The sequence below is a fragment of the Cupressus sempervirens genome, chromosome 4 (genome assembly GCF_028749045.1).
Source record: "Cupressus sempervirens isolate cs-2001-9-10 chromosome 4, ASM2874904v1, whole genome shotgun sequence".
NCBI classification, from domain to species: Eukaryota; Viridiplantae; Streptophyta; class Pinopsida; order Cupressales; family Cupressaceae; genus Cupressus; species Cupressus sempervirens.
In genome coordinates this window covers 574557138-574580456 of record NC_143121.1, presented here as the reverse complement: position 1 = coordinate 574580456, position 23319 = coordinate 574557138, and the positions used below count along the sequence as shown (strand labels likewise).

The following is a 23319-nucleotide window of genomic DNA, read 5'->3' as shown; positions in this document are numbered from 1 at the left end:
AATATATATGTGAAAATAAGTGTTTTTGGGCACTTTGAGTTCAATGGTGTTGTTTGTTTGGTCTCAAAGTGACTCGAAAATTAGTGACCCCCCAAATTTAATACAAAATAACTTGGAAAAATGAAACCCTCTAAAAGAAAAAACACAAATTTGAAAGCCAATCCAAACTTCTCATAAATAAAATAAGGGCATGAAGATTTAGAGCTCTAATACCAAGTTGAAGTTGATGAAAGATCAACCCCAGAACTCCCAAGAATCACTTGTATCCAAACATCTGTCATAGAAAGAGAGAAGAAAAAGCTACGGAGGCTAGAATTCTCAATTCCACGGATGAGACATTCTTGATGAGAAAAAAGAGAAAGTGTTATTATCAAAAGTGAATGAATAAACTACAAAGATATCAATCCTTATAAAACGAGATCAAGACCCTAACACAAATCTAAAGCAGGTTGCATAATAATAATTAATAAATGAATTAATTATTATATGTCTAAAATTTAGCTTAAGTAAACTAGTGAAAATAAGTGACTTAATAAATAACTCAATATGATTTAATTAATATGAAAATAGTTTATTACTCCAACATATGTCTCATGGCTCCAAACACAAAGTTCTCTTTCATGGAGCCTCACTTGTCTTCGCACCTCACAGCCCACCTATCCTTTTTCATTGCCTAAAAATTATGTTGTTAGGTTTTCATATCAAGGAATGATAAGTACCAAGTTTCATTTTCCTTGAATTCTCAATAAATTTGGAATGTACAATGATAGCCTTAGGGAGAATAAAGTCTTCCACTTTGCTTGGAATGAATACATGTCTAGCTACCAAAATACTTTTTCTTTTTCTTTTTCCCCTATCAATGACCTCAATTTAGGCATATGATGTTAACCTCTCTCCTTTGCTCAATTATTGTCCATCATACCACCTCAACTACCAACTTGGATAGTGAGTTAGCCAAAGCATTTTCCTCCTGATGCACATGCATAATTTTCAAAGGCTGACAACTTTTTTTCTTTTTTTTGCTCGGTAAACGGCCTAAGCCTTGATAGATTTTATTCATAACTAAATAAATATACTAGTATTTCCCCGTTCTGATGGGCACAGGTAGGAAAGAACGGGGGAAGAAAACCTCATATCTTGCCCAGGACCTCAGTCCTTTATTATATAATAGTTAAAGGGGCATACCCCAAAGATTACATCAAAATATTTTTTAGATTAATAAAAATGTCTATCAAAGAGGAATCATATTGGAGGGAAGATAATCACCATCTGTCTACATTCAACAACATCAATAAATGTTAAGGGTTAAATGTATCTTAAAAAAAAAAAAAATTATAATAAATAGCCACCAGGTCCTCTACTTAGGATGAATTACATGCTGAGATTGGAAAAAAGTTATTAATAAACCCAGTTTGTTATACTGTTAATTAGATATTTACCATAATTAAAGGTCTATCTTAATTAATATTTTAGTGTTGTTCAGTTAATGTTATAATGTTAGAGATTTTGAAATAAAGATAAAAGTACAGGTGTGGAACAAGTTCTTTAATCTTTTAAAGATTTATTTCCCTACATAATTAGATGAAGGTTTTGTCACCAGTTGAAATGATAAACAAGAATCCAGGGAATGGCAAACTGAAAGTCCATCTATAATGTTGGAGAGTTTTTTAAGATTTTGAAAAAATCTATTGCATGGGTTACAATCTAAATTAACATCTCATAAGCTTAATACTTTAGTTCCATTTAAGTTTTGTTCTATATTTAAACCAGAGACATGCAGAGTAAAAGCCATCTCCACATATGAAAGGTTGTTTAGTAGCTAAATATATTTTCTATTAATGTATGATAGTATGTACAGTAACCACCATAGCCCATCTAATTGAAAAGATACTTAAGATAAAAGTGTATAATAGGCATATTCACTTGATAATCTAGCAGAAAAGACTTATCTACAGAGGCGCCCTGTTTTAAAATCAGGTGATACAAGCCAAAATTTGATTTATGATAGTATTCATGTTGACCCAAGAGATTATTTAGACTTACTTTTTGAAAACCATTATAACTTTTGACGCTTCATGCAGAGAGCTAGCTTTTGATCCAGGGGGAAATTCATATGTTGACCTACTCCTACTGGTTTTGTCATAGTTTGGAAGACAGAATTCCACTTCCTCCATGTTGTTGAAATCCACATTTGGATGGATATAGGCATCGTATGCCCTCAGATAGCTAGTTAACCAGTCCCTTCCTTGGTCTTCGATGATACCCCTCCATCTCATCAAAAAAATTATGCTCGTCTCCATACGTGGCCATTCATTGTAAAACTTGATATTATCCCTAATAACCATGAAAGGGCATCTTGGGCTCCTTTCCAATTCTTGATTGTTGACCTCAAATTTGATGTATGCTTTTGGGAGAGGAATACGGAGCTAAGCATTAATGTTTGCAACAACAATTTCCAAGCCGACTAACTAGCAAGGATCAAAAATATTGTGGGTGATCCTAATAATATCCCATTTTTCAATTCCTGCCCGAGCCAAACAACCTACCCACAGCCCAACTATTTTGTTGTTAGTCCTCCAAGAGTAGTCATAATTGAATACTCCTTCCCCTAAAGCCTAACTAACTGCTATATGGCTCATGTCATCTATGGGCCTCAAAATCCTGTTCCATCGCTCTTGCGTGATTGGCCCACAGAAACCCATTGTGCGGTTTTCATGAGCGTGAAATAGACTAATATTTGAATCCATTTCTCCCAACCTTCTTTGTTGCCTAGTTTACAGCTAAACTCAAATGCTGAGAGAATGTATTGTGAAAACCCCTAAAATAGCTGATGAAGGATGAGTCAAAATTTCTAGATGTCTAATAATGGGAAGGCATGCAAATGATTAATACAACTCCTCTCAAGATCATTATATCAAAAAGATTACTAGCGAAAGTGAGGGATTTCCCGTAAATAGGTACTCTATTTGATGCATGTGAGATCTTACTAAATATTGAAGTTGGAAAGAGTATGATTAGTCCCTTTCTGTTGTGTGGATTTTTAATGATTGATAGTTAAGGAATTAATACCATTAGTTCCTAGGTTTGCTAATGTATTGGCCTTTCTATTGCCTTCTCTAAATATGTGAGTGAATCTTATATCTTCAAATGCCGAAAGAGACTTTATAATTGTTTCAAGTTTAGAGTTTAGCACCCAGTTTGGTGTGCCTCCTTTTCGAAGCGCATTAATAATGATTTGGGAGTCCCCTTCAATTATAAGTTTTTTAATATTTGATTTCATACATAGATTAATTCCTTCTTCTACTGCTTTCGATTCAACCATATTATTGAAAACTATTCCTAATGATTTTGATCTTTCAATAATCCAATTACTTGATTCATCTCTAATGATACATCCGATTCCCACTTTTGCAAGATTTCCTCTTGATGCCCCGTCAAAATTCAGTTTCTTCCACCCAGATGGGGGAGGCTCCCATTTGCAGGAAAGTCTAGCAAGGTCATTCTTCTTTTTATAAGTTAATGGGGGATTTATTAATAGTGGCCATAGCTTTTTAATTTCTACGTCCTAGTCAAAGAAGGATCCCTTTTCTCTAGATTTCTTTCTGATATCACTATTCATAACTTCCAAAATTGCTACTTCTATTTTTGAAAATAGAGCCATTTCTTAGAGATATTGTTCTGAGAAAATTTGGCGATTACATTCTTTCCAAATTTTTGACATGACTATTGCCAATGATATATTCTAGAGTTTTCCATATATTTTCTTAGGATCCTCTTTTGGCCATCCCATCAAATGACCTTCCCAATGTCTTGCTAATGGGGAAGACCAATTGATTTTCCTTTGTATCCATCTCCAAAATTCCTGAGAGAATTTTCATGAGAATAGGACGTAATCTATGTTTTCTTCTTCTTCTTTACAAAGGGGACATCTAGATGGTCCTTCAAAACCCATTTTCCTAATCCTATCCTCTGTTAATATTTTCTTTTGAATAGCTGCCTAGAGAAACATTCCTACTTTAGCCCAACATAGGTTCAAAGGTAGGGTGTTGACATCCCATTGCTGTGAGTTGGTTTTTATCCTATGTCTATCTCTAACTTTATAGATTCCATCCTTTGATGCTGCCTAGATAAGTTTATCCTCCTTGTCTTTACATGCAACGGTTCGATTTTTTAGTAATAGTTCCAATTTTTTCTTGTCTTCTGGATTGATGTCAGTTTCTGAAAGTGATTTCTGTTTCCATACCTTTCCCTAGTTTGATTCAAATTCCTCTAGTAGTCTTTGAATTTTGTGCCCCATAGGGTTTTCAATTGTAATAAAGTTTTAGTGGAGAAGTTTGAACTAATCAAAGGAGGATTTCCATTCCAGGAATCTTCCCAAAACAAAGCTTCCTTTCCATTCCCTATATCCCATGTCAGATATTTAGAAATCAAACTATAATTATTCAGTAGAAAGTTCCAACCGGCCAATCCTTTGGGAGGAGTATTAATTCTAAAGAGTGAGGTTTTATCTGAAGGGTTGAGATATTTATTGTATAAAATTTTTGCCCATTTCCTGTCCCTTTCTTGATAGAGTCTCCAGACTTGTTTTGCTCCTAATGCTTCGTTCTGCCATTTGAGGTTTTTGACACCTAATCCTCCATATGCTTTTGGTCTACAAATCTTTTTCCAATTGACTAATGCTACTTTTTTCTTGTCTTCCAGTCCTTTCTAGAAGAAGTTTCAAAGTTTACTTTCTAGTTTAGCATTGATTTGTTTTGGAAGATAAGAACATGATAATTGATAAGAAGGGATGGTTGTCAATATTACCTTAATTTTAGTTGCTTTCCCAGCCTTGGTTAACCATCTACCTTTCCAGGATTCAGTTTGGTGGTCAATTTTACTAATTATATGCTCCCATCTCAGATTACTTTTCTTATTTTTATCCAGGTAAATTCCCAAGTATCTAAATGGGAATTTTCCTTTTTTAAATCCTAGTTTTTGACAAATTAGATTTTCCACTTCAAGTTCAGTATTTAAAAAGAAATTTTTTGATTTTTCAGCATTTATCATTTGCCTAGATGCCTTTGAGTAAGTATTCAGGATGTGTTGCATCTGATCCGCCTCTTCTAATGTGCTTATTTTGGCAAGGATTGTGTCATCCGCAAATTGTTGATGGGTAGTATTTTCAACTCCTTTAGTGACTTTAACCCCGATAATTTTTCTTTCTCCTTGCGCTGCTTTAATAGCCCTTCCAAATGCTTCTGCCATTATGATAAATAGGAAAGGAGAAATGGGATCTCCTTGTCTGATGCCTCTTGAGGGGTAACATTGATAAGGATAGAGACTTTGGGGGTTGATAAGCATTGATAAATAATGTTGATCCATTGTTTGGAGAAGCCAAAGGTTAAGGTTGACAACTTCTTGCTAATAATAAAAATTATTTTTTGCAATCACCAAGCAAATGACTTGCCAACTACATTTTTAGACTTCAATTTGACATCAAACATTTGCAGCACTAAACATTGATATGAGTGACATGATAATAATAAGAGTTGTGATGTCCATATTATAGCCAACATAGGCATTCATGTCTTAACCATGCAAAATGAATCACAAAAGCTAAAGCAATGTACAATATGTCATTCACTTTGAGCTTTCTAAAAACAATTAAGCTAGCAAGTTTTTTTAATGTGAACATTTTGCCTTGAAGTTATATATCATGATGATATTTTTAATTCATAACAATAATTTCTTGTCAATTCCATTAATGTAAACATGTAAATTATTCGATTAGAAGTAACCTTCCTTTAATGTTCAAATATAGTTGTCAATGTTGAAATACGATCTTTCATCAAATTAAATTTAAAATATTTTTATAAAAAAAATTAATTATGATGACAAATTAATATCTATTTATTAAATAATAGCTAATAAACATGACAATACAAAAATATTTTTAAAATAAAAATAAAATTCATAAATCCTTATCTTCTTTAATATTTTTTAATTTTTTAAGATCTAATTTTTAAAACTAACTCAATTTTGTACAGCTTTTCATTTATATATTCTAGATTTTAATATAAAAAAATGTTGAGTAAATTTTATTCATCTATGTTTCATCATTTTAAACCAATAATAACTTTGTTTAATTATGTTATTTGTGTTTAGTGATAAAGGGACAATAGACTTGTTGAAGGCTATTCAAAGTTATGGTAAGAAGCATTTGTAGAAAATTCTATTTGTGGCAGTTGATCATCTTGTAGGTCTTGATGAAATTGTAGAAGACTTTCAAAGTAATGCATTTAACTCTTCTCAAGATGTAAGAATTGTGGGAATTGTTGGCATGGGTGGGTGTGGCAAGACCACACTAATAAACAAATATTATAACAAGACAAGATATTCCATCTATAAATACAAATTTATTCCCAATGTGAAAGATGTTCCTAAGAAAGGTTTGCACAAAATAGAAAGAAAGATGTTACATGACCTTGGTTTTCATGATGTAGAAAAAGTTGATAATATAGAACATGGAAAATCTTTTCTTCTTGATTATGTAGCCTCAAGAGTATATCATTAGAGAGACATTCTGATATCAATCTCTCAACAATGTTGCCTCAGCCTTGAATATCTACATCTTGCCCATATTGTCCAATTAGACGAGATCAATAGCCTACTCCAAAGCTTAAAAGGATAAACCCTAATTTTGTTCTGCCTAACCTATGGAATCTGGTTATAGAGGAATGTAGGCAAGGATTAGATAAGCTTCCAAAATTTGCAGAGTTGGTCTCACTCCAAGAATTTGACATCAAAAGGTGTGGTCAATAGCTAAAGAAAATATAATTCTTAGGAAACTACAGGTCATTGAAGACATTGATAGCACACACTTGTTGCAAGGTACTAGTTATAAGGAGTCTAGAAATATGGGGAGTTTGAGAAGAGTAGCATTGTCAACATGGAACATATCAACACTTCAACCATGTGTGCAAACTATAGAGATAAAAATTATTAAAATTTCATGTGTGTGCAATTGTCCCTTGAGCCAAACACCCACCTACCACCCTAATGGCTTGCACAATAGTCAAAAACATTGAATGTGGGTAGGTGAGTTCAAATTTGAAATGAGAGGAATTTTTTTTTTGAAGGAAGACAAAAGGAATGAATTTGATTCAATCAAGTAGTTGAAGAGAGTAGAGCATAAGAGTTGGATCAGTTGCAAAGCAGAGTATAAAGAAGAGAAGGAAGTCAATCAGTAGATCCAGTCAGAGTTCAAAACACATAAGGAATTTTTCACATTTGTAGTTGCATGTGTTGGGTCCCTTTTTAATTCCGTAAGTTCATATTAATTTGACCTATGAAGTAGTGATTGCTCCAAGCATTGTTGTATGTAGCCATTGGTGCTGTAAGTTTTAAGTTTTAAGTTTTAAGTTTTTTCAATTTGAAAATTTTAGGGTTTTCTAGTTAAAGCTGAATGCTCCCATATTTTGTAATAGTTTTATTGTATTTGAATAGAAAGCAAGAAAAAATTAGGCATAGAAAAATTTGTTGTTCCCTTCTCCTATTCATCATTGCATGATATTTTGTATTTGAAAAGTTCATAGTTGAAATCTTCATCCTTCAGCTCTATGCATTTTAATGGTGGAAAAGTATAGACAAGATGTCTATTAAAAGGTCACTCAATTTTTACAAGATGTGTTGTCTTTACCAAGTCAACCAATTCTCCCTCTCTTCCCTCATCAAGCTCACTCAACATACTCTGTTGCTAAGCATCACCTTGCAATGGTGATTGAGCTCACTTGGCATCTACACTATCGAGCTTACTCGACATACACTATGTCAAGTTTCCCTATGTGTTGAGCTACTCAACTCCTTCTTACATCGAGCTTACTCGACACAGTCTTCCTATCACTCAACACCCACTTATGCCAAGAAAATCTATCACTTGACAGTGGTTGTTGCCCATCAAAATTTATTAAAGGTTGTGATTTATTTTTCACATGATATTAGAGCATTGATGACCCACATCCATAGTGAGTCAGGGCATTTGTTTTCTAGGATATTTGACATGGCAAGAGACGCAGGAAAGATATGGCAACAACCATCATCCTTTAATGAACAAAGTTATGAAACATGGGCAAAGAAGATGAAAATCATAATAGTAGCTAATGATTTGTGGGAGTTTGTGATTAATGTGTTTAATGATGTTATAGTCGTAGCAGTGTATCTTTCCCTCACAAACCCATAAAAGACTCAATTAAAAGAGTCAAGGAGAAAAGATGCATAGGCATTAAGTCTAATTGAGGTAGCAATGACAGTGACAATTTTTCCCAAGATTGTAGCAACAAATTATGTAAAGGAAGCATGGGATATCCTTGAGATGAAATTTAAGGGGACTGATAAGTTTAGAGTAGTGAACCTACAAATGATCAGAAGAGAGTTTGAGAACCTTCAAATAAAGGACAATGAACCTATTATAGAGTTTATCTCACAAATCTCCACTTTGATAAACTAGCTCAAGACAAATAGAGAAGATTTTGAAGAGCAGAGGATCATAGAGAACATACTAAGGATTTTACCTCAAAAATTTGACAACCTTGTGATGACCATAGAGGAAGCAAAGGACCTCACCACATTGACCATGGATGAGTTGATGGGAACTCTTCAAACCCATGAGCACCAGATAAACAGGTTAGCAACAATTTCCCAAGAGCAATCTTTCAAGGCTCAAGAGAATTCAAGAGGCAGGGGAGAAGAAGAAATGGCTCTAGTAGAGGCTCAAAAAGTAGAGGTTGTGGAAGGAATGGTCAAAGGAATGCTAGTGTAGAAAGGTCAGGATGAGCAAGCACCTCTCAAAATAGCTCTAGAGGAGGTAAGAAGAATTACAACTCTAACAAGAGCAATTTTGAATGCTACTACTATCATAAGTATGGGCATTATGCAAGTGAGTGCTAGAAGAAGTAGGGTGATCAATCAAAGTAGAATACTAATGTGGCTGATATGAACATGGGAAATGCAAACAATCCCATAGTCTTCATCATGTGTAACATTGGTAAAGAAGGAAGCCCTAAGGTATGGTACCTAGATAGCAATTTTAGCAACCACATGAGTGGTAATGAAAGTTTATTCTCTTTCATTGATAAGACTTTTAAGTATGAAATTAAGATGAGAAACAATGGAACCATTCCCATAGTGGGCAAATGATCTATTAGGTCCACATCAAGAAAGGTGAGAATAAGGAGATATAGAATGTGTATTTTGCCCCCAGTATGAAGCATAATTTGATGAGTTTTGGACCACTCATTCAAAATGGATACAAAGTGCTGATGGAAAATGACAAGTGTATCATTCAAGAGAAGGATGGGAGTAGTAGACTACTTGCAGTAGTCCAAATGAAAAAGAACTAGATGTTCCTATTGAAGATAGAGACATGTTTCTCTTCTCAAGTTAGTGCTACACCTCCCAAGCATGCATGTAAAATAGTACATCAGCAATCATCTCTTAGGAGCATGATTGAAGACCCCTCCAAGCTTTGGCATCTCTAGTATGGACATCTTGGCATTGCTGGTTTAAATTTGTTGTCCAAGAAAAGAATGGTAGATGGTTTCCCAAGTATAGTAGATTCATATGACAAGTGTGAGGCTTGTATTTTGGGTAAGCAACATAGGCTTCCCTTTAATTTTGGAAATTCTAGAAGGGCTAGAGCACCATTAGAATTGGTGCATTATGATTTAGTAGGCCCTATGCAAACTAATTCTATTGGGTGGTGTACTTATTTTATGACATTCATAGATGATTTTAGTCATAGGACATGGGTGTAATTTATGAAGAACAAATTTGAATCATTTGATAAATTTGTTGAATTCAAAGCCCTGGCTAAAAAAGAATGTGGACTCTATGTAAAGGTCCTTAGATCAGATAGAGAAGGGGAGTATACCTCCAATATGTTTATAAATTTCTGTAGGAAAAATGGCATAAGAAAACAACTTACAACCAATTATACTCTATAACAAAATCGAGTGACTAAGATAAAGAATAGAACCATTGTTGAAATGGCAAGAAGTATGATGAAAGAAAAGGGACTCTCAATTGAATATTGGGGAGAAGCTATAGCAACAGTAGTATATCTGATTAACAAGTGTCCTACAAAATTAGTTTGTGACAAGATTCCTCTTGAGGCATGGTCAAGGAATAGATGGATAGTTGAACAATTGATAGTGTTTGGATGTGTAACATATGCACATGTGCTTAAGGAAAAAAGGCAAAAGCTAGATGACAAAGGAGTGAAGTGCATCTTCATAGGATACAACTTAGAATCAAAGGCTTATTGACTATATGATCCAATTGCTAAGAAGATCATCATTTCAAGAGATGTGGAGTTTCTTGAAAATTAGTCATGGGATGGCTCGGTAGATGAATCCTCAAGAACTTCAAGTAAAGTGCCAACTATTGAAGAGGAAGAAGATGACAATGGTGATCAGCAAGAAGATGGAGCAACTAACATGGATTGCAGACAAAGGTAAAAAGACAAGTAACCCTTAACATGCCGAACAACAACTCCAAGCACATCAAGACAGCCTTGATCTAGTATGCAAAATAGTAGCAATAGCAATATTGAGAATTTAGATCCCACTCTTGCCTCCCTATTGAAAAGAAAGACTAAGAGTCTAGGGAGATATACCAAGATGAAAGATACGAGGAAGATTATGATGAGAGTGTAAATTTTGCATTATTTCTCATAGTGATCCAATTTATTTTGAGAAAGTTGTGAATGAAGAGAAATGGTGTAATTCCATGGATGAGAAGATAGATGCTATTGAAAGAAATGAAACATGGGAGTTAATTACTTTGCCTCCCAAGAAGCAAGTAATTGGAGTGAAATGGGTTTATAAGACCAAATGCAATGCTAAAGGAAAAATAGATAGGCATAAGGCACGTTTAGTGGTCAAGGGGTATAAGCAATAGTATGGTAGAGATTATGATGAGACATATGCCCCAATTACAAGAATGAAAACTATGGGTGTTGTCATAGCGATTGCAACCTAGCACAAACAGAAGGTATATCAAATAGATGTCAAGTCCACCTTCTTGTATGGTGTATTAGAGGAAGAAGTTTATGTGGAGCAACCACCTAGTTATGAAGTTGCAAGTGAAGAACACAAAGTGTATATATTTAAGAGAGCTCTATATGAGCTCAAGTAAGCTCCATGGGCATGGTATAATAGGATTGACTCATATTTCATGAGCAATGGCTTTAGAAAAAGCAATGGTGAGCCCACACTATACACCAAGGCAGAAAATGGTAATATGTTGATTGTTTTCTTGTATGTTGATAACTTGATCTTCACTGAAAATGACAATTTCCTAATTGGTGAGTTCAAGGAGACCGTGAAGAATGAATTTGAAATGAAAAACCTAGGTCTCTTGAAGTACTTTCTAGGCATAGAAGTAAAACAAATGCATGATGTCATTTTCATTTCTCAAGAAAAATATGCAAGGCGAATCTTGGAGAGATTCAAAATGCAGAACAACAAAGCAACTACAACACCAACAGTAGTAGGTCTAAATTAGAGCAAGGAAGATTGCAACAAAAGTGTGAATCCAACACTATATAAGAGTATGGTTGGAAGTTTCATGTATTTGATTACAACTCAACCAAACATAATGCATGTAGTAAGTTTGATTTATAGATTTATGGAAACACCAAAGGATTCCCATTGGTAAGCAAGAAAGAGGATCCTAAGGTATGTGAATGGTACCAAGGGATTTGGGATTTTGTATATTACAAAAAATGATTTCAAGTTGGTTGGTTACACAGATAGTGATTGGGCTAGAAGTTTAGATGATAGGAAGAACACTTCTAGATACATGTTCCATATGGGATTAGGTGCAATTTCATGGGCATCCAAGAAGCAACCTATTGTTGCAAAATCTAAAGCAGAGGTTGAATACATAGCAGTGAATGTAGCAACATGTCAAGCTATTTGGTTAAGGAGGATCTTGGCATATTTGAATGAAAGGTATGAGGATGGAACCACAATCTTTCGTGACAACATCTCCTTGATTGCACTATCTAATAATCCACTCTTCTATGGCAGAAGCAAACATATAGAGACCAGATATCACTTCATTAGAGAGTTGGTGGAGAATGGGGATATCAAAATGCAATTTTGCAAGTCTGAGCAGTAGCTAGCAGACATCTTTACTAAGCCTTTAGGCATTGGAACTTTTGTACACCTAAGAGAGTGTCTTGGTGTGATTTGGATTAGGAATGATCTTTGTTCTTTTATTTGGCTTCAGACAAAGGGGTAGTGTTGAAATTTCATGTGTGTGCAATTTCCCCTTGAGCCAAGCACCCACCTACCACCCTGAGGAATTGCACAATAGCTAGAAACATTGAATACAGGTAGGTGAGTTCAAATTTGAAATGAGAGGGAAAATATTTTTTTAAGGAAGAAAAAAGGAATGAATCTGATTCATTTGAATAGTTGAAGAGAGCAGAGCAGAAGAGTTAGATTAGTTGCAGAGCAGAGCACAGAGTAGAGAAGGAAGTCAATCAGCATATCAAGTCAGAGTTTAGAAGACAGAAGGAAGTTTTCGTGTTTGCAGTTGCACGTGTTGGGTCCTTTTGTTATTCTATAAGTTCATATTGATTTGACCTATGAAGCAATGATTGCTCTAGGCATTTTTATATGAAACCATTAGTGTTGTAAGTTTAAAGTTTAAATTTTTATCAGTTTGAAGATTTTAGGGTTTCTTGGTTGAAGTCAGATGCTCCCAGATTTTGTAATAGTTTTATCTTATTTTAATAGAAAGAAAGCAAGAAGCGGGCATACAAAACTTTGTTGTTCTCTTCTCTTATTCTTCGTTGTGTTATATTTTGTATTTGAGAAGTTCATAGTTGAAAGCTTCATCCTTCAGCTCTCTACATTTTAATGGTGGAAAAGTTCAGACAAGAGGTATGTTAAAAAGTCAGTCGGTTTAAACAAGTTGTGTTGGCTTTACTAAGTCTAGCAAGTCTCCCTCTCTTCCGTCATTGAGATCACTTGACATCTTCTATTATCGAGCATCACCTTGCAATGGTGACTGAGCTCACTTAGAATCTTCCCTACCGATCTTACTCAGCATATACTATGCCAAATTGCCCTTTGTACTGAGCTACTCAACTCCTTCTTGTGTCGAGCTTACTCAACAGTATCTTCTTGTCACTTAGCACCCTCTTGTGTCGAGCAATTCTATCACTCGACATTGGTTGTTGTCGAGTAAAATTTATTAATGGTTGTGATTTATTATTCACAAAAATAACCCTTAGATATGCAATCATGGCCAGGAGAGTTTGTAATATGTGCAAGGGAAGCACCTATCATGGAGGAGATCGTGGAGTCTTTTTAGACCTTCCCTAGTCTCCCTTTATTTTATAGAAAGGGGACATTCATCACCTCTCATTATGAGAGTAGCATAATGTTAATATGTGGCCAGAGGCATTCTTCCAATGAGGCAACTATCTTGTGCTTTGTTATAAATTCCTTTCTCAATAAAACCTATCTGATTTTTCTAGAATTGGAGACACAATCCATGTATGTTAATATGTATATTGAGAGTGGGAAATGGGTGTGGATCAATGTTTACACACAATCTCTTCCCTTGATAGATGAAAAAGATAAAGACAAAGATGAAGTTGTGTTAGAAGACAAGGGAATGATAGACGGAAGGGAAATGGTAAATGATGAAGATGAGGGAATGGTAGACAAGGACATGGGATCGGCAAGAAAAATAGAACTAGCAATCATATCTTAGGGGGGTGCAATGGGGTACACGAAAGAGGTTACTTGGGAAAATTTGAAAATCTTCTTAAATAGAAAATTCTCAAATAGAGATATGATCATATTTCATTGCCAAAAATTTATGAAATAGAAAATTCTCAAATAGAGATATGATCTTAGTTCATTGTCATGATCTAATTCAATCAAGTAGTATTTATGTCATATCTAATAGTGAAGTTAAAGTTGTGAATACAAAGTGCAGTAACTTCACTAATCCTTTTGAGGTAGTCCTGCACAATTCATCTACCATAACTATGTCCACAACTATAGGAAGTACCATTCCTATGCATTCCTTCAATCTCAAGAACATAGATTCTTTATAGTGTCTACCTATAAATCATGTTATAGATGTCACTGGAATTATGCTATCTATTAGTCCTACATCAATCATTTGCAAAGTAGATGGTACTGAAAGACACACATGCACAATTTCTATTCCTGACATATCACATTGTATTATTGATATCACTCTCTGGGGTGAGCTTCATGATGTTGAGGGCACTACCACTAATAAATTTGGACTCAATTTTTGATGAATTTTGGTCAAAATTTTGACCTAGGTTGGTCAAAATTTTTACCAATCAGTTCGTCATTATTTTTCTTGTCAAAATTTTAACCAACTTGTAGGTTGGTTGAAATTGTTGATCGAAATTTTGACCCACTATTGGTCGTAAATTTTCAATAATTGGTCAAAATTTCCACCAATTGTTGGTGGAAATTAATCAATAATTGGTCTAAATTTTGACCAATTCTCGGTAGAAAACTTCCAAGCATTGGTCAAAATTTTGACCAATTGTTGGTAGAAAACAATCAATAATTGGTCTAAATGTCCACCAATTGTTGGTAGAAAATAATAAATAATTGGTCAAAATTTCCACCAATTGTTGGTAGAAAACTTCCAAGCATTGGTTGAAATTTCCACCAATTGTTGTAGAAAATAATTAATAATTAGTCAAAATGTCCACCAATTATTGTTAGAAAACTATCAATAATTGGTCAAAATGTCCACCAATTGTTGGTAGAATACTATCAATAATTGGTCAAAATTTCCACCAATTATTGGTAGAAAACTATCAATAATTGGTCGAAATTTCCACCAATTATTGGTAGAAAACTATCAAGAATTGGTCAAAATGTCCACCAATTGTCAATAGAAAACTATCAAGAATTGGTCAAAATTTCTACCAATTGTTTGTAGAAAACTATCAAGAATTGGTCAAAAGTTCGACCAAATATTGGTGGAAAACTTTCAAGAACTGGTCAAAAATTTGACTTGTTGTTTGAATCATAGTAGAAAAAGTTCATGGTGCCCAATATACCAATACAAAGTTGACACCTTAAATAGTTATGTACCTTTTGTTTAGATCATAGTACATGCTATGTAGATCAACAACCCTTGAGATAAATTGACTGGTGAATGGATATGGACAATATATTAGAGACCATTTTGTTAAATTTTGATAGAATGCATTGAAGATGAAATTTTAAAGATACTTGAGTGTAAGACTAATAAAAAGAAGTCTTCGGTAATCAAATTTCAAAATAGTAGCCCTAAACTATAAAGAATCTCCAAGGGGAAAATACACACCTCAACATCTTAGTGATAAAAAAGAGCTAATATTTGAGTTGATTGTAAATTTGGTGTATTTGGGCTAACCATCCTACCAACAATAGTACGTTCAAATTAATTTTAGATAGTCAATATACTTTGGTTCATAGAAAAGAAGTCTCTGACTACTATTAACAATCTTGTTATCAAAGTGCAAACCCATTGAACTTTTTCTATGGTAGCACCTTAGATAAGGATTTTCACCAAGTATACTATAGATTGAATATGCTCAATAATCCTAAGAATTGCATTCCAATATAGGCTTATAAATGAACAGAAGAACCTGCAACAAATACACATTTTTGAATCACTATGGTGAGAAAGGTGTTAAACTATAATAGATTATTTATGAGTAGGTGATGCTAGAAGCTTTCACAATGATTGAAACGGAGGTTGGGAAATGAGAGGAAAAAAAAAAAAATGATGTACTGATGTTGACTACCAAAATATATTACTAGAACAAGAGATTACAAATAATTTGCATCAAGCAAGAACATGCAACCAAGACTAATTCATATCCTTAGATAAAAAATTAAAATGGTAGAAGTTCTAGAACACCCAAAGACCAATCAAAAATTCATCCATCGCTCCAATTATTATAACTGTAGTCTAACATAATCTATCTTCACATAAACACTTGAGGTTTCCTACTATGTTTTAATAGTACACATATTTTTTCAAATTTTTATTGTATGGCCCAAGAGCATTTTATGATGGCAAAGGAACTAAAAAAAGATTAATGGTAGTGAAAGGCACGTGGCTTTTGCAACAACAAAGTGACAGGAAAACAAGACCTGTCCTATAGGATAGAACCAATGGTAATAAAGGAAATAAATAGATTCTATCATTTGGAATACTCTGTGCAATTAACAACAATTAATGGTTCACCAATGTGTAATTGGTGATGCATAAAGATTAATAACATTATTTTATTGATTGCATGTATGTATTTAACTTTTACCTTCATATCAATTTCAAAACATGTAAATATCATACCTAACTAGCCATATTCAATAAGAGCTAAAAATTAATTGTAAATATCATACTTGACTAGCCCCAGTTACCAATTCATTAAAAATAATTCACTAGAATTTCAATAGAAAAAAGAACACGAGTTTTTCAACAAATGCAGTTCTCATGCTTACAAAAAAAATTCCAATGGAAATGCATATCATTGAGAAAATCAACTTTGCAAACAATATTCATTCTTCTGCCAACTATCATTGAGATCACTAAAAAATTATATGTAGGTGAACAGATAAAAAGTAACATGAGGATATTATCTGCCATATTGAAAGGGATGCATTGAGCTTTGAATTCCCTACTCGAGACTAAACCAATGTATGTTGATTTCAAAGTAGCATGACTCTTATCTCAGGGAATATCAACAAACAAAGAACCAAGAGTGAAATTCACCATGACCATTGCAAAAACATGTATAGATTTATGTAATAAGAAATGAATTCAACCCAAAACTAAGCACAAATCAGAACACAACAAATGCATTGTTTAGAGATAGATACAGACAAAACTGCACTACTATAAACTCAAAAGAACTAAATTTGTCTGGCCATATCATATTTAAGAATCACATGAAATACCACATTGATGATTGATTTAATATTGGGTTAAACTATCATATTTTCAAGCTGAAAATGAGTTCCCAAGGATGAAACCTTAAAATCTCAACAATAAGTCAGTTGATAAAGGCATCAAACCGCTATCTGAGAGGAAACCCTCGTAGAAAATGCTAAAAAAAACTATATGGGAGCCAAAAAGATGACTAAGAAGGAAAGGAAACAACCTAGTATTCACGTGAAAACTTTAGAATAAAACAATGTCACTTTTATGGATGTTGTTGGTTTGGTAACTGTTGTTGATTTTGTTGATAATTCAAAGGTCTCCAAAACAGTATAATGTGGGTTCAAGATGATGAATGGCATAATATACCCATCCACAAGACTATTGAACTCCAATAGCTCTCCACTCATTCTAAAACAAAATAAATGAAAGCATTAACAAGCATACCTGACACAATGCATTGTATTAGAAAGAACACTAGAGAAACATTTTTTCAAAATAACTTCAATAACTACTGGTATGATTACCTCTACAAGAAGCTAATTCTTTAGAAGAAACTTTGCAATCTCTGGAGGAAGAATCACATGTCTAGAAACATACAATATAAAGGCATAAGGAAAAGGATATGTCTAGAATGATGTCCATCCAAAAGAAGCAAAACTTTAATTGTAGAAACATAGAAAAGGAAGCATGCCAATAAAGACACAGTAACCCTTGAATGTGTGTGAATAGGCCAAACTATAAGCACATCCATTCATATAAGAGTAAAAAAAATCCAAAATATTGGTATAAGTGTGTTCAAGGTAAGTATTGTATATATGTGCGTACAAACAAAAAAAGGAGTACAAACAAGGCAGTGTATTACTATTCACTAATAAATCATTCCCAAACACAGTTCAGTTTATAGGTCTCTTTAAGATGATACAAATTGATGAAAATTTTTAAGTACATGTAATATGTGTATTTTTACAGGTGTATCCACACTTGTGAACTATTTTGATTAAGTAAAAATAGGTTTTAAAGGACCTAAAACCTTTAACAAAGTATCAAGAAGTAATAACAGTATAACAAGAGGAGTTTAAGATGAAACATAGAAATTCAAACCACATAGAAAACAAACTAAAAAAAGTTCATCTAAGTCAACTTGTATCTTGGTGATAGTAATCTACATTATATATGCATTACAGATGTAAGAGGAAAAGAAAGACCCAGATACTTTCTCCTCTCTTCATACATACACATAGAATAGTATGAAACATAACTTGTAGTTTTGTCTAACACATCTAAGCTCTAGGCTCTGTAAATTCATCCAAGCCTAAAAAAATGTTTAGTATAATAAAAAAGGGAGATATGAATATAAAAACCTATAGTTAAAGAGCACAAGGTCTGCATAGAAACCTGTACTCAAAAGTATCATCAAAGTATTTCTTAGAATATTAGATATCAAACATGTTGATAAAGTAGGGACCTACCAAATTTTGAGCCAAGAAAGGGACTTAGATCCTAAACATCAAATCCATCTTGTAGAAAAAAGTAAAAAATAGAATGATCTACAAGTGCATTTTCATAATTAAGAAAAAAATCTATATGGATTTTATGTTGATTTCTCAAAATTCTAATCATACTAATCTGGCAATGAATTTGAATACCTGAACAAAAGAATGATAGGTATTAAAATCCCTCTAATGAAATTGTGCTACATTGAATAAATAATAAAACATGCCAAGATCCATGTAGAAAATAAACCTAAAAAATATTCTTTTGCAAAATCCAATCAAGAACAACAATGATTTGTGCTTGAAGTTGAATAGAAATACACTATATTTTTTGTAAAATTGAAAAATAAAAAACAAATTAAAACCCTTATGGGTGTGCTAATTAAAAAGGTTCAAATAACAATAAGAAAAGAAATCTTTAAAGAGAAACTAGTTTGTAGTAGTTCTCTAAGATGGTTGCTAAAGGTAACCCATTGATGCAAGTTTTAAGACCACTTCAACATGGAGAATTGAATGCTTAGTATTCTCAATGAAACACTGAATTTCCAACTCTCTCTTGAATAGGCATACTCATATGCTAAACAATGTATAGGGATAGTGTGATCAAATGAGGAAACCCCAAGGTTTCTTCTAGTTGTGGACTTTCACTCAGTTATAATGATGTGATATGTTGGTATCACAAAAGTACTTATGTTGTTCATTCAATGGACATCAACAAATTCAACTACTTCTAGCAAAAAAAAAAGTGCAAATAAGAAGAGGTCTAGAAAGCTATTATATTCTTGGAATGCAAGAAATTGTTAATTTCTTTGTGAGTCTACAAGACATGATAATATATCTCTCAAAGCGTGAGAAGACCCTACACAAAGCTAATAAAAGATGTGATAAGATCGTTCCCCTTGAGCCTGTTGCACAATTCTCAACTGCACATGAGTTCATGATATTAGTTTATAGTTAGCATAGTGTGAATCAAATTTTGGAACAAATAGGAGTGCACTCCTCACCTTTTCCAACATATGGGTATGTGCAAGATCATGGTGTACCAAACTATGGCCTTAAGTGGCAGTGAAAAATCAGCAAATCAAGTTTATGTCAACTTGACACATAATTTTGAAGTGGTTATGGACTTTATATCAAAAATTTGTAAGAAAATAATTTGTAGAAAATTGAATGTAGTTTCTAAACTACTACGCCTTATCAGGAGAAAAAAATAATTGATTGGTCAAAAGTTTGAATTTTAATGTAGTACTAAGAAAATTTCAGGGCGAAAATAAAAAGTAGGTGTATGTCTGACAACCTTAATCAAAATCAAATCATAATATTTTTTTAATATAATTATAGATATGAAAACTAGACTCATGCCCGGATGTGACGCATATTTTTTGATATTTTTATTCCAAATAAATAATTAAATATGAATTTTCTACCAAAACTTTTTCAGATTAAAAAAATTCCTGTGTCTAACCACCCTAACTAATAGAAAATTTGATCAAATTTTTCATTTTTTGTTTTTTTCTTATACTAGGCGAAGTATAGAATGTGACACAACTTTTAGATTTAAAAAATGTTATACCGTTTGAAAGTTATAGCTATTTTTCATTCAGTATGTCAATCAGAACTTTACAATAATCTTCATTGATAATTAACTAATAAATATGTATCGAACTCAGAATTTGACAGAAATTATATTGATGGAATCTAGAGAGCGATATTAAAAAACCCATTTCGTTTCATTCAATTTCAATCAAAATAACATTGTCAAACGGCTACCCGAAGTCTGAGTATCACTAAAACTCTCTATAAACACGTCTTTGGGGTTGACCGGGCAGCCTTGGTAAATACCAAGCCTGATTGGATATCCGATTTGACATCAAATATCCGATATGGCTCGGTAGTCAAATTCCAAAAAATTTCAAATTTTGGAGGAAAATTCGATTTAAATGTTCTAGTTTTTTATTTTTAAATTATTTCACTTATATTAATATGTAAAGGCATATTTTAATATATTATATATATATATATATATATATAATAACGTAATGTAAACATACAAGATATAATCTAGTAATATATAATAATATCTTATGTTAATCTTATTACAATCTATAAATATAATATATATTATTATTATTTTTACTAAATATAATAGCGTAATTTATATATATATAAAATACGTATTATATATTATTATATTAATATGTATGTTATTAATATATACAATAACATAATATTTTCATTAAATGTAATATGTATTATATATTATTATATTAATATGTATAATAATATAATATTTATATAACAACGTAATATTTTTATTAAATATAATATATATTATAAATATTATTATATTAATATGTATATTATTAATATATTTATATAATAACATAATATTTTCATTAAATATAATAATGTAATATGTATATGTATATGTATATATATATATATATATTATTATATTGATATGTATATTATTAATATATATGTATATTATTAATATATAAGAGTCAAAGGGGGTGATAGGGTGACCTATAACCCTCTTTGACCCATTAAACGACGATATATGTCTCTAGGGGTCCTAGGACCCCTAGGGACATATGTCATCCTTTAATGGGTCAAACGGGGTCCCTTTGACCCATTAAATGACGACATATGTCCCTAGGACCCCCAGGGACATAGCCGAATTGTTCATATCGGTCAACTTTGACCCATTAAACGACGACATATGTCTCTAGGGGTCCTAGGACCCCTACGGACATATTCGAATGGGTATTATGGGTCAAAGGGGGTCATAGGGTGACCTATGACCCTCTTTGACCCATTAAACAATGACATATGTCCTTAGGGGTCCTAGGACCCCTAGGGACATAGTCGAATCATTCATATGGGTCAAAGGGGGTCATAGGGTGACCTATGACCCCCTTTGACCCATTAAACGACGACATATGTCCCTAGGGGTCCTAGGACCTCTAGGGACATATTCGAATGGGTAATATGGGTCAAAGGGGGTCATAGGGTGACCTATGACCCTCTTTGACCAATTAAACGATGACATATGTCCCTAGGGGTCCTAGGACCCCTAGGGACATATTCCAATCGTTCATATGGGTCAAAGGGGGTCATAGGGTGACCTATGACCCTCTTTGACGCATTAAATGACGATATATGTCTCTAGGGGTCCTAGGACCCCTAGGGACATATTCGAATGGGTAATATGGGTCAAAGGGGGTCATAGGGTGACCTATGACCCTCTCTGACTCATTAAACGATGACATATTTCTCTAGGGGTCCTTGGACCCCTAGGGACATATTCGAATTGTTCATATGGGTCAAAGGGGGTCATAGGGTGACCTATGACCCCCTTTGACCCATTAAATGATGACATATGTCCCTAGGGGTCCTAGGACCCCTAGGGACATATTCGAATGGGTAATATGGGTCAAATGGGGTCATAGGGTAACCTATGACCCTCTTTGACCCTTTAAATGATGACATATGTCTCTAGGGGTCCTAGGACCCCTAGGGACATATTTGAATCGTACATATGGGTCAAAGGGGGTCATAGGGTGACCTATGACCCTCTTTGACCCATTAAATGATGATATATGTCTCTAGGGGTCCTAGGACCCCTAGGGACATATTCGAATGGGTAATATGGGTCAAAGGGGGTCATAGGGTGACCTATGACCCTCTCTGACCCATTAAACGATGAGATATGTCGCTAGGGGTCCTAGGACCCCTAGGGACATATTCGAATGGGTAATATGGGTCAAAGGGGGTCATAGGGTGACCTATGACCCCCTTTGACCCATTAAACGATGACATATGTCTCTAGGGGTCCTAGGACCCCTAGGGACATATTCGAATGGGTATTATGGGTCAAAGGGGGTCATAGGGTGACCTATGACCCTCTTTGACCCATTAAACGACGACATATGTCCCTAGGGGTCCTTGGACACCAAGGGACATATTTGAATGGGTAATATGGGTCAAATGGGGTCATAGGGTGACCTATGACCCTCTTTGACCCATTAAACGACGACATATGTCCATAGGGGTCCTAGGACCCTAGGGACATATTCCAATCGTTCATATGGGTCAAAGGGGGTCATAGGTCCTATGACCCCCTTTGACCCATTAAACGACAACATAGGACCCCTAGGGACATATTTGAATCGTTCATATGAGTCAAAGGGGGTCATAGGGTGACCTATGACCCCCTTTGATGTATTAAACGATGACATATGTTCCTAGGGGTCCTAGGACCCCTAGGGACATATTCGAATGGGTAATATGGGTCAAATGGGGTCATAGGGTAATCTATGACCCTCTTTGACCCTTTAAATGATGACATATGTCTCTAGGGGTCCTAGGAGCTCTAGGGACATATTCGAATCATACATATGGGTCAAAGAGGGTCATAGGGTGACCTATGACCCTATGACCCTCTTGACCCATTAAACGACGATATATGTCTCTAGGGGTCCTAGGACCCCTAGGGACATATTCGAATGGGTAATATGGGTCAAAGGGGGTCATAGGGTGACCTATGACCCTCTTTGACCCATTAAACGACGATATATGTCTCTAGGGGTCCTAGGACCCCTAGGGACATATTCGAATGGGTAATATGGGTCAAAGGGGGTCATAGGGTAGTGATTTTGTGTTTAATCCATGCACAGGTATCGGATATCCGATATTATAATATATATAATATAACATATATATTACATTTTATATATTTTTATATTATATTTTATATTTATTATATTAATTTTCTATATATTATAATATAAAATATTATTATTATACTATATTATTATAATTTATAATATATTAT

The 23319-nt window shown here is 33.9% G+C and overlaps 1 pseudogene; it reads right to left on the bottom strand.

The window, feature by feature from the left end:
• Positions 1-17251: 17251 nt before the first annotated feature.
• LOC149562498 (cyclin-dependent kinases regulatory subunit 1-like) lies at positions 17252-18437 on the bottom strand (annotated as a pseudogene).
• Between the last annotated feature and the right edge of the window lie 4882 nt (positions 18438-23319).